The following is an 18,386-nucleotide window of genomic DNA, read 5'->3' on the forward strand; positions in this document are numbered from 1 at the left end:
TCTACATCAGTGAACTATGTCCAGGGCCTCTCTTTCTGCTGACTCATGTACCTCCAGCAGCATTCTATTTCATTATGTTATTATTATGTTCCGTTCAGAAAACATACACTTATATACTGAATGGAATCATGCACACAGCTACCGCTAAGTCTTATTTTTAGCAGGCTTAAAAATGACAATTGCACTTTCTAAATCTCTCCCCATATTATCAGTACTGTAATGGTAGATGCACAAATAAAAGAGAAAAATAAAACACACTATCCGTCTGCTTTCAGATATTTTTTGTGTATTATAAAAAATTGCATTTCAACACGATCTTACTCTTTTTACAGAAATAAATGGAAATTGCACAGTAACAACCTTATCTGTAACAAAATGAGAAGAGAGTGGCGAGAACATATTCAATTTGCAACATTAAACATGTTGATAAAACACTGGAGTTCCCTCTTCCATGCTGACTGAATAGTTTAGCACACATACACACTGCCCCCACACTCTGTAATATAATTACCAGGCCTGTCCAGCATGTGAAATTCGTCGGCTGGTCGCCTTCTGGAAGTGGTTCAATGAATTCTTATTAAATCACCCAGTAAGGACGAGCATCTGCCGTCACTCAAACCTGGGCTTATTGACTGAAATTCCCAGTCTCTGCAGCAGTGCACTGGGATCTGCTTGTTCAATCAGGAAAATCCCCAGCTACCAGCCAGGTCTTTCTCCCAGCTGTGTAAAATGTCTTCTCCCTCTCTTCTGCCCCGAGGTTCATTAGAAAAGCTCTGTTACAGCCTACCAAATGAGTTCAACCAATGAAATTCAATCATGTCCTACCCTCCTTCTCTTGAACAATGGCTTGGTTTATACAGTTGCAACTGTAACCAAACTGATTTCCTGCTTATTCGAGTCTTTGCTTCCTCCAAATACTGTGGACAGAGCGCAGATAGGAGCAAAGAAAAAAAAGTCTGGATGCGCGTTTAAAATGACTTTCAGAGCCTGTCATTTTCCATCTCATTTTGCACTGGAGAACACATTATATTATTAATGAGTTAGAATCGTTAGTATTGTTAATAAGGTTAGTTCATTACTCCTCAAATGTGTCTCCTGCAACCGAGGAATTTAAGGTGGAAAAAAAAAAATATATGCTTTTAACTGTGAAAAAAAAATATTTGCATTTTAGATGTAGAAATCGTTTTTGACTGAATAGCCTGTTTTCATTTACATGTCCATGTCACACTGGCAACACATGCCTTGCTGTACCACATTATAGCAATGCACCAAACCCATGCAGTGGTGCTGCATAAAAATAATGCTAAATACTCTTACATATTCCCTCCTTTTTTCTGAGAATTTGGCAGTCCGAGCCATAATTAGAGGAAAATCAACTTGCTCCCTTCCTTCTTTTAAAATGTAGCAATCCAACAAAATGAATATTCACATGCAAAAACGAAAAAGTTGAAAAACCACTGTCCAATCAACATAATAATAAAATTCATCTTTGGATCCATATGTTCATTCCCAATGGAAGTGTCCATAGTTCAGTGCTTCAATTGTATACTTGAAGTCAATCAAAAACAATAAGATAAAACAAATAACTAAAACAAAGAATTAACATAATAGATTAAAATACATTAATTAAAATATTAAATATGTGGAACTCCATACGCCAGGACACTGTCTGCCTCTGATATGTCCCGACCCGCGATGTCACATCATTTGGTTCATTCGGGTGTTCTTCCATCTTGGTACTCTTGGATCCTTTTCTATAGAAGTCATCTTTTCTTTGGCATTCCGGTTATTTTGTCTTCACCTCCACCCGGAGGCAGGCATCATTCGATCTTCATCCAGGGGACTCCAGGACCCCATCATCTCCCGTGACCTCCGGTACAAATATGTTAATTTTCTAAATCAAATAGAAAAGAAACAGATTAAGTATATAGCACAATACTAACTTCACCCTTTTGCCAAAAATAAAACATGCTTTGTAAAACATTTCGCCCTTTTTCTTTCGCCTTCTGAAATTAAACACAGGTTAAAAAGAAAACAATCATACATAAAACAGCATTCAATATTTAATACATTTTCATTCTGCACACCAACTCCATAAACTTCAGCTTCTATTTTTTTATATTATATATATATTTACATGTAGTACAGTGTTTATCGGCCATTATAATCAACCATCTTTATTTAACTTCTCTGTCACTGCCTCCTGACTGTACCCATTTATTGTACATTTTTGTGTTCAAGGGACTTTATCTGTTTCTACACGCTCCAGATTTTTTATCTCATGTCTTGGGTGACATGGCTTGATTTGGTTTACATGCACAAACTGTTCTGTTGCTGTTTCACCTTCAGTCTTTCAAATTTTGTAAACTACAGGAGAGACTTTATCTATAATTCGGAATGGCCCCTGCCAGGCTGCTAGGAATTTGGAATTGTTCTGTTTACTTTTTCCAAAATGAAATTTATACACCTGATCCCCTACACAAAATTTCTTTACTGTTGACTTTTTATCATAATATGTTTTAGCACTGTCAGCAGCCCTTTCCAGATTTTTCTGTACAAAAACAAATGCATGTTGTAAATGCTTCCTCAGCTCATCAATGTATTCATGAACTATAGATGTGCTTACAAGTGTTTGCTCATGTGTTCTGTATAACAGGTGTTGCAGCAACACCATTTTCCTACCTGTCAAGACCTCATGTGGGCTAATACCTGTTGCTTTGGCAGGAGTTGATCTGATTGCCATCAAAACCAACGGTAAACATAAATCCCAGCTGGAACCTGCTTCAGCTACAAATTTCTTTAAAATGTCCACAACAGACCATTTACTCCGTTCAACTCCACCTGAAGAAGCCGCCCGATATGCGATATGTAGTTTCCTTTTCACACCCAGTATTTGCCATACCTTTCTCATTAGAGCACTTGTTAAATGACTTCCTCTGTCTGACTCAATTCTTTGTGGCAACCCAAACCTTGAGAACACATGATTCACTAGCAATGTGGCTGCTGTTTGCGCACTACAATCTGGTGCAGGAATACATTCAATCCACTTCGACATCAAACATACCACACTCAAAATATAACGGTTTCCTCTGCCCGACCTTTTTAAAGGCCCTACATATTCTATTTGCAAATCTGACCATGGAAGGGTTAGGCCTCTTTTCATTAGTGGAGCTCTGTGCATTGGTGAGGCAGGTTTAAATTGGGCACATACTAGACATCCTCTAGTATACAATTCCACATCTTGGGACATATGTGGCCAATAAGCCTACTCTTTTAGTATTTCCAATGTTTTTTGTGAACCTCTGTGGCCTGCAGTTATGGCATCATGTGCATGGTGTAGCATTAGCCCTCTAAATGAAAGGGGTACCACCCATTGTATCTGTCCTATTATAGACTCTCTAACCATGAGTCCATCCGGTAGTCTAATTCGTTTTTTATTCTTTAATAGCACCCTCAATTCCTCTTTTCCCACACAATCATCTTCTGTTAAAAGGTTTTGTCCAGGATCTATCAAATGGTTATAATATATTCCCAAAATCGATCATTCTTTTGTGCCTCAATCAAATCTTGGTCTGGAGTGTTGTAACTCCATTGTACCACTGATTGTTCTGTCTCCTTTGGTGCTTTGGAACGTGTTACTCCATCAATCTGTATTTCACCCAGTAAATGTTCAATAGGTAGCAATTCTCCCATCACAACCCCAATTTTAGCCAGGTGGTCTGCCTTATCATTCCCATCTTTATCCTCTCCTGGAGTTTTTAAATGCCCACAAATTTTTCTCCAGTATATTGTCAAATTATTTTCTGACACTAATTTGTCTATGGCTCGTATCATTTTTCCATGCTTAAGTGGCTTTTTGTTGTATATAATTATGCCTCTCGCTTTCCAGCCAGGTAGATATTCCACAAAGCTGTTTCGTGCATAGTCAGAATCAGTAACCAGGACAATTTCACTGAATTTATTATCAATTGCAGTAGCAATTGCTTTAAAAATGGCTGCCAATTCCGCTATGTGACTGCTCCTAGCTCCAATTCTTATCCCTATGCTGGGGATACCTTCACATTTCAACCAGACATTTCCTATTCCTGACACTAATTGTTTATTACTGTCATTTTCAATGTGAAAAGCACAACCATCGACATATACAGTTGGCAAGTCCTTGAATGTTTTTTCATCAAAAGCTTTGTGTGGTGATTGTTCAAACTCCTGTAAATTAGGTTCTATTTCCATTTCGTTTGATGCTTGTTCAGCTGCACAGTTGTGTAAATCTGCTAAACTTTGAGCAATTGGGCTCTTTTTATTTTGGCCATATCTCACTTGTACAGGAAAACCTTGTAATGCTAGCATCCATGAAGTGATTCTGGACTGCACTAGATTACCTGACCTAATTCTTTTACTCTCTAAGAATTGCAAAGTTTGATGATTTGTTTCAATAATCACCTTTTCTCCCTGAACAATGGGGCGGAAATGTTGGAGCGCCCACACAGTGGTTAATAGGGCCTTTTCACATTCATTGAATTTCATTTCAACTTGGGAAAATGCTTTACTTGCATGGGCAATGGTTTTGTGATTCACATCATGTTTTTGTGATAACACTGCTGACATACAATGTTCAGAGAAACCTATTTCTATAAAGAAATCCCTATCCTTTATGGGGTATGCTAAACATGGTGCCTTTACAAGACATTCCTTCAATTTGGCTACTGCCTCAGACTGCTCTTTCTCCCATTTCCAGGGCGTATTTAGTTTTAGCAGTTTAGTCAATGGTTGAGTGATTTCAGCATAATTTTCAATGAACTCTCTGTTATAGCCTGTCATTCCTAATAAACTTTTCACCCCTTTCACATTTTTAGGGTCTTTTAGTTTTTGTATGGCCTCTATTTTCTTCTTTTGTGGATTTAGTCTTGTACCATTGTGCTTTTTGTAAAGACACTTTGGCGCCTGCTTTCTGCAATTGGCCAAGCACATGCCTTATTTCATCAAAATGGTTTTTTAAGCTTTCATTTTTTATCAGGACATCATCCACATAAACTATAGTTCCTCTTTCCGCTGCATCAGGCATGGCCTTCCTCAAAAATATTCCAAATTCACTCCCATTATTAACGTACCCGAACGGAGTTCTAACCCATGCGTATTGAGTCCTGTCAAATGTAAAGGAAAATAAATTCTGTATCTCCTCTGCCAATGGCACGCACCAATATCCAGAGGTGAGATCTAATGTGGTAAACACTTTTGAACCATGTACCTGAGCTAAGCTCTGATCAATGAATGGCAGTGGCCATCTGGACACTGGTACTCTTTTATTTAACTCCCTCAAATCTGCACAAAGCCGCCATTGACCATTTGGCTTTAACACACCTAAAATGGGCGTGTTGGATGTGCTATGGATAGGCCTGATGATTCCTCGCGATTCTAAATTTTTAATAATCTCTGCCAATGATTCTGAACATGCCAGCGGTAGTCTATACTGGCATACAAATACTGAACTTCTGCTATACCCTTCCGGAAATGTGGCCACATGTAAATTAGTTAACCCGCAATCATAGGCATCTTTTGCAAATACACCTTTAAATTCCATAAATATCTTCCTCAATTCGTTTCTATCCTCATCGTTGTCACACGCATCCGCTAAGGAGATCTGCTCTTCTACCATTTTGGAAAATTCCGGAAAATGTTCTGGTAGTGGAATCTCGGCGCTTTCCACTAGCGGTGTGGCTGTGTCTTTTTGTAAAGCTGTCACTTTTAAATATTTTGTCATGTCAGCTTCTATTTCAATGGGCTGATTTTACATTTCATTTTCACTTAAATCAAATGTTATACAACTCTCTTGATAACAGCACACTGTCTCACTTGAATCACAAGGGTACACAGAATGAATTTTAAATATTCCTTTGGGATGAGAGTCCAGGTATTCTGGCAACTCACCCTTGGCGTCTACATACTTTTCAGGGATATTGCCAATCACCATGTTATTTAGATCTGCAGTATAATGTGATTTTTGTATGGCCATTCCTAATGGGGAGTTTTCCTCTAAGTGAATATCTTGATAACCCTTATTATTTACCATAATTCTTACAGGCCCTTCACCAATATCTACCAATGGAATGTATTCATAATCCAGGCCTTGTTGTTTTATGGATTCATTCAAGCACACAAATGCATCAGAGTCTTTCATCTGCTGTCCATTTTTGCATTTCAGTGTTATTGCAAACTGTTTTGTAAATGCAGGAATAATAGTATCTTTCCTCATTTGTAGTTCGATTGCATAAGGAACCAGTTGTGCACAATGATAAGCCCTTCTTTTGTCTTCAAATACAGGTGCCGGCCTACCTAGGCGTGACCATATTTTTTGATTAAGGAAATCTAACACCATACACATTCTGTGCATGATGTCATTGCCCATGTAAAATTCATTTTGTGCTCCACTCACTATCCATACATTATGGTAAATTGTTTTCTGCCCAATGCTAATTTTAAGCATGCATCTGCCTGCAATTCGGTTTTCAAAGTCTGGACTGTCCAACCCAGAAACATATTGGTTTTTAATCCTAAATTTCGGGATTTCCTCCCTCTCCATTATTTTTTGCAACAATTTCTCATTAATGAAGCTCCTCTCCTGTTCTAGCGCTAAAGTGGCTTTTAGTGTTTTAAAACAGTCATTTATACCAACATGAACCCATGGTTGCTCATCTTCCGTGTGTATTTCAGCAAGAGTGGTAATGTGTTTTTCTGAATCTGCTTTAGGAGTAATATTTTGTTTGCATATCTTTTCTTTTAAATAAAAACATAATGTGTGCTCATCTATGGCGGTCTGCCAATTTTTCCTTGGGTCCAAGTATATTTGTACAGCTAGTTTTTCATTGTCGCTCTGCATTTTGTCTTGACACATTAATATAACAGTGACACTAGGTATGCAACAATTCTGGAGATATACCTCCACAGCATCATTTGTTTTGGCAACGGTGTGACATTCATTTATGTTGCTGTTTTGTGATTTTAGTTTCTTAGGTCTCAATGGGTTTTTGGTTAAGGACCACAGCACTCAATTCACCCCATCTATGAGAGGAGAAAATCTTTTCAGGCAATCTGTCCCCATCAGAAATGGAATTTCACAAATAGTTGTGATCAATACCTCTTGTTTCATTCTGTGCTTTCCTATTTTTATGTCAACCTCAGTTACACCTAGGATGGGCAACTCCTCCCCATTAAAGTTATGCACTGGACCTTGATTTTCCTTCACTGTGACCTGATTCTGTGGGGATCTCCCTTCATTGATACTCTTTACCAGCTCCTTGGACATAATTGTGGCCTGTGCGCCAGTGTCAATCATTGCAAATGTTTGGCATTTTTCTTCTACAGTGATGGGAGCATAATACCTGTCCTCAACTTCCTCTAATACACATAAGAAGTGTGAATTCTTACTGATTTCAAGACTCACCTTTCTCAGGCCTTTTTCACTTTGGCTAAGCACATTGGTAAATGGAAAGACATTTTTCCCTCATTTTTACCCATTTCTGCGTGAGAGACTTTATTCATTTCTCCATGTTCAGAGGTTTTTTGGAGTGTAGCCACTGTTCGCCTATCCATCCAGGTATCATCAGAGGCCACATTACAACCCTCCAACTGAACATGTGTAACAACATCATTCAGCAATCTGTCATTGTTTAATTCTGTGCATTTGTGATCATTTAGTGTGGTACCAGCCCTTTCAGCCTCTTCAAAAATATGTGGCTCAAAGAATTCTTCAGGTGATTGGCATGTACCTTCCTTTGGAGTATTTACTTTTTCTGCCTGTGTTTGGTCATTGTTTTGACTGCCCAGGGAAGAAATCATAGCATCCCCACTTCCTCCCTGTTTACTGGTAATCCCCATGCATGAGTCATTTTTCTTAATCTGTCTCTTTGTTCTCTCGGGTTTTCTTATTTCATTTGTACAAATCTCCAATGTTTGATTTAGCTCTAGGTTAAACCATACCTCTCTTTTAGAAGTATTTGTACTTTCTGTTACATGTTCATTTACCGGCATTTTCACTTTTAAATCATTAGACATCCCAGAGTCATTTTGCAAAATTACATCAGAGCAATCTGTCTTTTCGGCGCTGTAGGTATCATGAGTAGTCACTTTTCACAAGAAGCCCCCCGGTCATTGCTATGGCCATCGCTCCCCTCCTTTGATGACTGTTTTTGTGCTGTACAAAGCTTCCCTTTTTGTTCAGCTAACATTTTCACTTGGGCCTCAAGGCACTGGAACCTTTCCATCTCTCTAGAATCCTCCCTCTGTGGCCTAGATCGATATTGGTTGCTTTCTCCCTGATTGGATCTATTCTGATACCTCTCAGGTGAGTGATTTCTATTGGGATAATTTCTGAACTCTTGATTCATTTGTGGAGGGGAGCGGGGTGCACCCATCCTTTGGTTGTAGTCCCCTGGTGGGGAATCATTGTACTGACATGTAGTATAATTCATGTTCTGTCTCATGTCCTGTCTCTCATGTTGTGGGTACTGGCTCCTATGTTGATTCCCATTATCAGCAAATCGATCCACATATCGGGGTCTATCTTGATTACCATATATCATGGTGTTGGGATCAAATTTGCTCTGTGTCCCCAATGTCTGGTAGGGACCATCATTTCTTTGATCTTGATTTTGTCTCTGATTATAGTTCGTACCTGACATAGCAGGCCGATAGCCTGCCCGGGGCCTATCTCCTAAATAGCTAGGACTGATGTAGCTCTCCCTATTACTAGGATCATGTGATTGAAACATTGGTGCAGCGTGTGATGACCTTTGTTGATTAACCCTTTGTTCAGGTGCCAAATTATTTTTACCTGGACTTTGAGCAGACTCAAGGGCCATCTTGGCCGACCTGATTTCCATCACTGTTGCTGAGGGTTCTTTAGATTTAGGTCTAGTATCTTTCATTTTATCACTTTCTCTACCCTGACAATAGAGTACCTCATATAGTTTTGTGCTTTGATGCACAATCCACTCAAGGGACTTGTCACAATCAAATTCACGAACCAATTGGAATATGATGTCTTTCTGTAGCCCATAGAAGTAGGCGGTTTTAAATTCATAAGAATTGGGGTTAAAAGATACATCAAAGCGAGAAAATGCTCTTTTTAAGTCTTGTAAAAACTGGCGAGGAGATGTATTAGGCCCAGCAGTAAGTGTGTAAGCAACTTTCTTTGCTTCCTGTAATGACTGGAAAGGAGAAAAATGACTCCTAATTTCTTTTTCAAACTCCACCCATGTCATATTCTGCTGTTCATTTAATCCCCTTATGATGCTGGCCGTCAGAGCATCTAAAGTTAAATGAAAATATTGTCTGTACTGTTCCTTAGGTATCTGGAATGCTTTAAAAATGTCATGAACCGCTTCTAAGTGATCCGCAATGCAGCATTCCCCTCCTTTTTTAAATGGTTTGATCAGAGCTTTAATAGATTTCATTATTTTTATGGGGCTACTTGTTGCAATGCATGGAATTGCACTACTTGGTGACTCAATCCTGGTTCCAGGTGTATGGGATCGGTGGCTGCCCCCAATGGCAGTATCAAATCCCCCAAGGGCGCTGCAACCAAGTTCAGTCACCCGCCCAGTCACTGGAGCACTAGCTCTTTGCGCAGAACTAGAATTCACCTCCACTCCATTGAATGTAGTACCCTGCCGCCTCTCCTGGGACCTGGGAATGCACATTTGCTGTTCTAAGTCTTTGCACTTTTTAAGGAGCCTGTGTGCTTCATTTTGCATATAGTTGTTTTCATCACTCATTTTATTTATTACCTCCTGCATTTCGCATATTTGCATTTGGCATTCATTGAATTCTTTGTTTCTCTTGTCTTTTTCTTGAATCATTTTAACCATTTCTTGCTCTGCACCTTGGAGATCACTTTCTTTTTCAAAATGTTCTTTTTGTAAAATCTGCATTTCTGAAACAATCTCATCTTTATCCTGTCTAATGTGATCCACTAAGGCTTTTAAGTGTACCAATTCTTGCTCACTGTCTTCAAACTGTTTCTTGCTTTTGGACAACTGAATATCAAAATCTCTGCATTTTAATTGCATGTCTTTCTGACATCCTTCTAATTCTGTTCTTAACATCTCCTCTTTTTTACTTGCCCCATCTAAGTCAGTCTTTAACCTGTTAATTAGCTGGGTATCATTTTCTTGCATTCGCAGGGACCTATTCAAAATAAACCAAATTTTGGCGCATAGCCGTATTAAACAGCCTTTCTCTGCACTTTTATCGGCTGCATTCAATAACCTTGTAAGGCAGACCTGAATTATGCTGCCTTCTGCAAAAATATTGTCTAGTTTTTCTTTCTGCACCTCACCCTGAATGCGGTCATGCCATTCTGAGGTACTGTTTGATGACCACGTCCCATGTGCAAACAACTTTGCCTCTAAATATTGCACTAGGTCTGAGAATGTGGTTTCCCTTTGTGACATTCTGAAATTCGTTTTTGGTGACACACTGTTATTATGAAATGGGTTCCCTTTTGTGTTCAGATGGCAGTGTGAGGCACACTTGCCACGCGCAGTAGGTGCTCTATGATCACTTTCCCGGCCTCCAACGCACCATAAATATGTAGGGTACTTTGTATAGATTTAGGGCCTAGCAGTATTTTCTTACCGCCAAAATGAAAATAATTCAGTAATAATCACTCTTTGCATTCAGATTAGATTTGGTATATAGTACTACAGTATACATACATTATTTCAGCACACTGATACATTTAATGGTATACATTATGTTGGTATGCGTTATTGGTGGTATTTCTGGTGAGCATAATTCCTTTGTTTTATATGTGGCCCCAATATCCAGAACCCCTTATTTTTGCTTAGTTTGTTCGTGTGATCACTAGAGAGGCCTCAGGCTTACATTTCAGGAACACCACATTTTTAATTGGAGTGCCACCATGGGCTGTCCTCACTGACTTATCTACGACAGCGAGCTAACATGTGGTAGTCATCACCAACGTATCTACATCGGTGAACTATGTGCAGGGCCTCTCTTTCTGCTGACTCATGTACCTCCAGCAGCAGTCTATTTCATTATGTTATTATTATGTTCCGTTCAGAAAACATACACTTATATACTGAATGGAATCATGCACACAGCTACCGCTAAGTCTTATTTTTAGCTAGCTTACAAATGACAATTGCACTGTCTAAACCTCTCCCCATAATATCAGTACTGTAATGGTAGATGCACAAATAAAAGAGAAAAATAAAACACACTATCCGTCTGCTTTCAGATATTTTTTGTGTATTCTAAAAAATTGCATTTCAACACGATCTTACTCTTTTGACAGAAATAAATGGAAATTGCACAGTAACAACCTTATCTGTAACAAAATGAGAAGAGAGCGGTGAGAACATATTCAATTCGCAACATTAAACATGTTGATAAAACACTGGAGTTCCCTCTTAACTGAATAGTTTCGCACACATACACACTGCCCCCACACTCTGTAATATAATAACCAGGCCTGTCCAGCATGTGAAATTCGTCGGCTGGTCGCCTTCTGGAAGTGGTTCAATGAATTCTTCTTAAATCACCCCAGTAAGGACAAGCATCTGCCGTCACTCAAACCGGGGCTTATTGACTGAAATTCCCAGTCTCTGCAGCAGTGCACTGGGATCTGCTTTTTCAATCAGGAAAATCCCCAGCCACCAGCCAGGTCTTTCTCCCAGCTCTGTAAAATGTCTTCTCCCTCTCTTCTTCCCCGAGGTTTATTAGAAAAGCTCTGTTACAGCCTACATAATGAGTTCAACCAATGAAATTCAATCATGTCCTATCCTCCTTCTCTTGAACAATGGCTTGGTTTATACAGTTGCAACTGTAACCAAACTGATTTCCTGCTTATTCGAGTCTTTGCTTCCTGCAAATACTGTGGACAGAGCACAGATAGAAGCAAAGAAAAAAAAATCTGGATGCGCGTTTAAAATCACTTTCAGAGCCTGTCATTTTCCATCTCATTTTGCACTGGAGAACACATTATATTATTAATGAGTTAGAATCGTTAGTATTGTTAATAAGGTTAGTTCATTAATCCTCAAATGTGTCTCCTGCAACAGAGGAATTTCAGGTGGAAAAAAAAAATATGCTTTTAACTGTGAAAATAAAATATTTGCATTTTAGATGTAGAAATCGTTTTTGACTGAATAGCCTGTTTTCATTTACATGTCCATGTCACACTGGCAACACATGCCTTGCTGTACCGCATTATAGCAATGCACCAAACCCACGCGCAGTAGGTGCTCTATGATCACTTTCCCGGCCTCCAACGCACCATAAATATGTAGGGTATTTTGTATAGATTTGGGGCCGAGCAGTATTTTCTTACCGCCAAAATGAAAATAATTCAGTAATAATCACTCTTTGCATTCAGATTAGATTTGGTATATAGTACTACAGTATACATACATTATTTCATCACACTGATACATTTAATGGTATACATTATGTTGGTATGCGTTATTGGTGGTATTTCTGGTGAGCATAATTCCTTTGTTTTATATGTGGCCCCAATATCCAGAACCCCTTATTTTTGCTTAGTTTGTTCGTGTGATCACTAGAGAGGCCTCAGGCTTACATTTCAGGAACACCACATTTTCAATTGGAGTGCCACCATGGGCTGTCCTCACTGACGTATCTACGACAGCGAGCTAACATGTGGTATTCATCACCACTTATCTACATCGGTGAACTATGTCCAGGGCCTCTCTTTCTGCTGACTCATGTACCTCCAGCAGCAGTCTATTTCATTATGTTATTATTATGTTCCGTTCAGAAAACATACACTTATATACTGAATGGAATGATGCACACAGCTACCGCTAAGTCTTATTTTTAGCTAGCTTACAAATGACAATTGCACTGTCCAAACCTCTCCCCATAATATCAGTACTGTAATGGTAGATGCACAAATAAAAGAGAAAAATAAAACACACTATCCGTCTGCTTTCAGATATTTTTTGTGTATTCTAAAAAATTGCATTTAAACACGATCTTACTCTTTTTACAGAAATAAATGGAAATTGCACAGTAACAACCTTATCTGTAACAAAATGAGAAGAGAGCGGTGAGAACATATTCAATTCGCAACATTAAACATGTTGATAAAACACTGGAGTTCCCTCTTCCACGCTGACTGAATAGTTTCGCACACATACACACTGCCCCCACATTCTGTAATATAATTACCAGGCCTGTCCAGCATGTGAAATTTTGTCTGCTGGTCGCCTTCTGGAAGTGGTTCAATGAATTCTTCTTAAATCACCCCAGTAAGGACGAGCATCTGCCGTCACTCAAACCGGGGCTTATTGACTGAAATTCCCAGTCTCTGCAGCAGTGCACTGGGATCTGCTTTTTCAATCAGGAAAATCCCCAGCCACCAGCCAGGTCTTTCTCCCAGCTCTGTAAAATGTCTTCTCCCTCTCTTCTTCCCCGAGGTTCATTAGAAAAGCTCTGTTACATCCTACCAAATGAGTTCAACCAATGAAATTCAATCATGTCCTACCCTCCTTCTCTTGAACAATGGCTTGGTTTATACAGTTGCAACTGTAACCAAACTGATTTCGTGCTTATTCGAGTCTTTGCTTCCTGCAAATACTGTGGACAGAGCACAGATAGAAGCAAAGAAAAAAAAATCTGGATGCGCGTTTAAAATGACTTTCAGAGCCTGTCATTTTCCATCTCATTTTGCACTGGAGAACACATTATATTATTAATGAGTTAGAATCGTTAGTATTGTTAATAAGGTTAGTTCATTAATCCTCAAATGTGTCTCCTGCAACAGAGGAATTTCAGGTGGAAAAGAAAATATGCTTTTAACTGTGAAAAAAAATTATTTGCATTTTAGATGTAGAAATCGTTTTTGACTGAATAGCCTGTTTTCATTTACATGTCCATGTCACACTGGCAACACATGCCTTGCTGTACCGCATTATAGCAATGCACCAAACCCACGCGCAGTAGGTGCTCTATGATCACTTTCCCGGCCTCCAACGCACCATAAATATGTAGGGTATTTTGTATAGATTTGGGGCCGAGCAGTATTTTCTTACCGCCAAAATGAAAATAATTCAGTAATAATCACTCTTTGCATTCAGATTAGATTTGGTATATAGTACTACAGTATACATACATTATTTCATCACACTGATACATTTAATGGTATACATTATGTTGGTATGCGTTATTGGTGGTATTTCTGGTGAGCATAATTCCTTTGTTTTATATGTGGCCCCAATATCCAGAACCCCTTATTTTTGCTTAGTTTGTTCGTGTGATCACTAGAGAGGCCTCAGGCTTACATTTCAGGAACACCACATTTTCAATTGGAGTGCCACCATGGGCTGTCCTCACTGACGTATCTACGACAGCGAGCTAACATGTGGTATTCATCACCACTTATCTACATCGGTGAACTATGTCCAGGGCCTCTCTTTCTGCTGACTCATGTACCTCCAGCAGCAGTCTATTTCATTATGTTATTATTATGTTCCGTTCAGAAAACATACACTTATATACTGAATGGAATGATGCACACAGCTACCGCTAAGTCTTATTTTTAGCTAGCTTACAAATGACAATTGCACTGTCCAAACCTCTCCCCATAATATCAGTACTGTAATGGTAGATGCACAAATAAAAGAGAAAAATAAAACACACTATCCGTCTGCTTTCAGATATTTTTTGTGTATTCTAAAAAATTGCATTTAAACACGATCTTACTCTTTTTACAGAAATAAATGGAAATTGCACAGTAACAACCTTATCTGTAACAAAATGAGAAGAGAGCGGTGAGAACATATTCAATTCGCAACATTAAACATGTTGATAAAACACTGGAGTTCCCTCTTCCACGCTGACTGAATAGTTTCGCACACATACACACTGCCCCCACACTCTGTAATATAATTACCAGGCCTGTCCAGCATGTGAAATTTTGTCGGCTGGTCGCCTTCTGGAAGTGGTTCAATGAATTCTTCTTAAATCACCCCAGTAAGGACGAGCATCTGCCGTCACTCAAACCGGGGCTTATTGACTGAAATTCCCAGTCTCTGCAGCAGTGCACTGGGATCTGCTTTTTCAATCAGGAAAATCCCCAGCCACCAGCCAGGTCTTTCTCCCAGCTCTGTAAAATGTCTTCTCCCTCTCTTCTTCCCCGAGGTTCATTAGAAAAGCTCTGTTACATCCTACCAAATGAGTTCAACCAATGAAATTCAATCATGTCCTACCCTCCTTCTCTTGAACAATGGCTTGGTTTATACAGTTGCAACTGTAACCAAACTGATTTCGTGCTTATTCGAGTCTTTGCTTCCTGCAAATACTGTGGACAGAGCACAGATAGAAGCAAAGAAAAAAAAATCTGGATGCGCGTTTAAAATGACTTTCAGAGCCTGTCATTTTCCATCTCATTTTGCACTGGAGAACACATTATATTATTAATGAGTTAGAATCGTTAGTATTGTTAATAAGGTTAGTTCATTAATCCTCAAATGTGTCTCCTGCAACAGAGGAATTTCAGGTGGAAAAGAAAATATGCTTTTAACTGTGAAAAAAAATTATTTGCATTTTAGATGTAGAAATCGTTTTTGACTGAATAGCCTTTTTTCATTTACATGTCCATGTCACACTGGCAACACATGCCTTGCTCTACCGCATTATAGCAATGCACCAAACCCATGCAGTGGTGCTGCATAAAAATAATGCTAAATACTCTTACAGTTGCCTAGGTGTCAGGCGGTATGTTAAAAATTACTTTCTTCATTTTGCAGTTTCATTTGAAGCAGCTTGTGAAATAAAGATGATGTGCCCATCTCATGAGAGTTGGCCAGGTTCTTTTGCATTTGTAATGTTCATTTGCAGTTGTGTGTATTTCAGCAAAAGGCAATTCAGTCTACTCGACTGACTTTCGGGGATTTGAGGACTCCTTAATACCAATTCAATGTACTATTAATAGATAGAGATTAAAATATGCTGCCAGATAAACTGTCAATGAAACAGGAAACACGACCAGTTTAAAACTACCTTCAGGAAAAAAAGTGATCCAATATGTGTTTTTTTATAAAATGTTAAATACAAATTCAAAATCAGAGTCTTATTGGAAGGCCAACAAATGGCACTATTAGAAGTATTTTGACTGGAGGACGGGGCCTCTGCGTACTCCTACGTGTCATGCCGTTCACCCTCCTCACATCACCCTGCATCAGGGAGCTGCTCTAGGCTTCCACAATTAGCGCAGCTGACTCCATTCCAGAGCCGACGTCAACATTTCTCACCATCCACTTCAGGAGCATTAGATACGTCTTAATCTGTTTTCAAAGCTTTATTTTATAGAGGTGAGCTCCGTAGGCTGAAACATTGTGGTCGTAGGGAACAGAGCGAGACCCTTAGGCATCTTTTCCTGTTGGTGCCAAGCCACGCCCCCATCACTGATAATTTGAATGTCAGTATTTAGTACAGGCATCAGTTAATAGGATGCTGGCAGTGCTGCACCCTTATCTAGCCTTATTGACATGGTCACTATAGCTTCCTCCTTGTGAGGGACAGTTCTCCTATACCTGAAATACTTTCACAATATTGGCATGAGCAAACTGGCGTAAACCTCATAAAGCTCACGGCGTAACCCATCATTACCTGGTGTCTTCATTGTATTTAACATTTGATTGCCCGTTCAATTGTGGGTTCTGTAATCAGCTGTGCAAGTCCTTTCATTTTCTCCTTTTCAGCCTATAGCATTGGTAGGTTAGCTTCCTCTAACCTGCTCAGAATCTCCTTCTGCCCCTTGACTATGAAGATTCCTGTAGAAATAGTAAACACCATCATTGGTTCTCTTCTGACTATATTGGACTCTCCTTTTAGGCCTGTAAGGGCCCATGTGCCTCCCTTAGCAACCATGTCAACATTATTCCAGTATTGTCATTGTCCCTGTTTTCATACTCTAAATATTGAGAAAACACATATTTCCTAGGACTTCTATAGCCATGGTATATACGTTCCCATTTGTATACGGAAATTAGCTTTCATCATGGTACTTCTTCCCTTGCATCACTTTTTGTTTATGTCATTCTGACTGCCTTAACAGCATCTTCCTCTCCCCTGCCATCTTTAATGGGCATTCCTTCTAAAACAGACTTTTCATTCCAACGTGTCCCTGTGTCCTTCATTAGCCACTCTGTTTGTGTCAAAGCATTCCACAATATTCTCTTTCAAGAAGTTACTAATAAAAAAGAACTATAGGTTTGTAGTATTCTTGTGCATGTCTCGTATACACACTCACTAGCAGGTTAAGCACAAAACCACACTGTGATGGTGCCCTGCCCCAGTATTCTGCACCATCCACCAATGCTGGTGACCATTAACAGATCTATATGTGAGAATATCAGGAGCACTGGGGAATAAAATTAATAATCCTGGTTCATTAGTGATGCACACTCCTTATGTCATAGTAAGTCAATGTCCCATATACTTTCTAGTAGCATACAGATTTCCCATTAAAGGGCCCATTGCCTGAGAGTCTTCTAACCAATTTTTGATCAAGAGAGTGTAAGATCTCTGACTCACAGCACCGAGTAGTCCATGTAACTATGAACGATCAGGCAAAACACATTAAGGAATTCATTATTGGCATATTCAATATACACATTTTCTTATCATTCAAGCAGCCACATATTGACCACCCATGTCTATATGTGTCTGTAGTATCTCTGACACCCAGGTAGCCACCCAAATCAATGTGGTACAAGCAACCATCCGACCCTCCAGTGTTTGCCAAGCCTCTCGCAATCCTTTAGCATCAGTTGTGTCTCCTGCAGCACTGCAACCTGTACATGATATTGCTGCAGACAGAAATGTTCCTGGTGCAATTTGGCATCTGACAGATGTCTCCCACATCCCCTTAATCCCATGCATCATGTTGTAGGGCCATGGAAACCCCCAACATGTGACCATTATACCTGGAGTCTTCAATGCTGAAGAACCCATTGCTGCTTTGTACAAATGGGTGTCTGCATCAACACTCTGAAACATATGAAAACAATAACATTGTGAATCATCTCATCCCAATAACCATGCCAACAAAACAATACCTCCCATGTCAGCCGAACTAATATTTTCTTCCTCAAATGGCAATTCTTGGAAAACAATCATCCTATTTCACCTGGTAGCACACTTCACAGATATTGATCCCAAACCTCCTGAGAACAGTTCATTGTGCTCAGGTAATGTGTCCAGTAGCTATGTCATCTAATGTTACAAGGATTTGTATCATGCATCACTGCCATGTGCAAGGTTTCTAAATGCCCTGGGAGATATGCGATAGAGTGGGTGTGTTTGATTAGTTGGGAGGAGATAGAAAGGCAAGATTACAGTGA

Source organism: Ambystoma mexicanum, chromosome 6q, assembly GCF_040938575.1.
Source record: "Ambystoma mexicanum isolate Mex_15411 chromosome 6q, UKY_AmexF1_1, whole genome shotgun sequence".
NCBI classification, from domain to species: Eukaryota; Metazoa; Chordata; class Amphibia; order Caudata; family Ambystomatidae; genus Ambystoma; species Ambystoma mexicanum.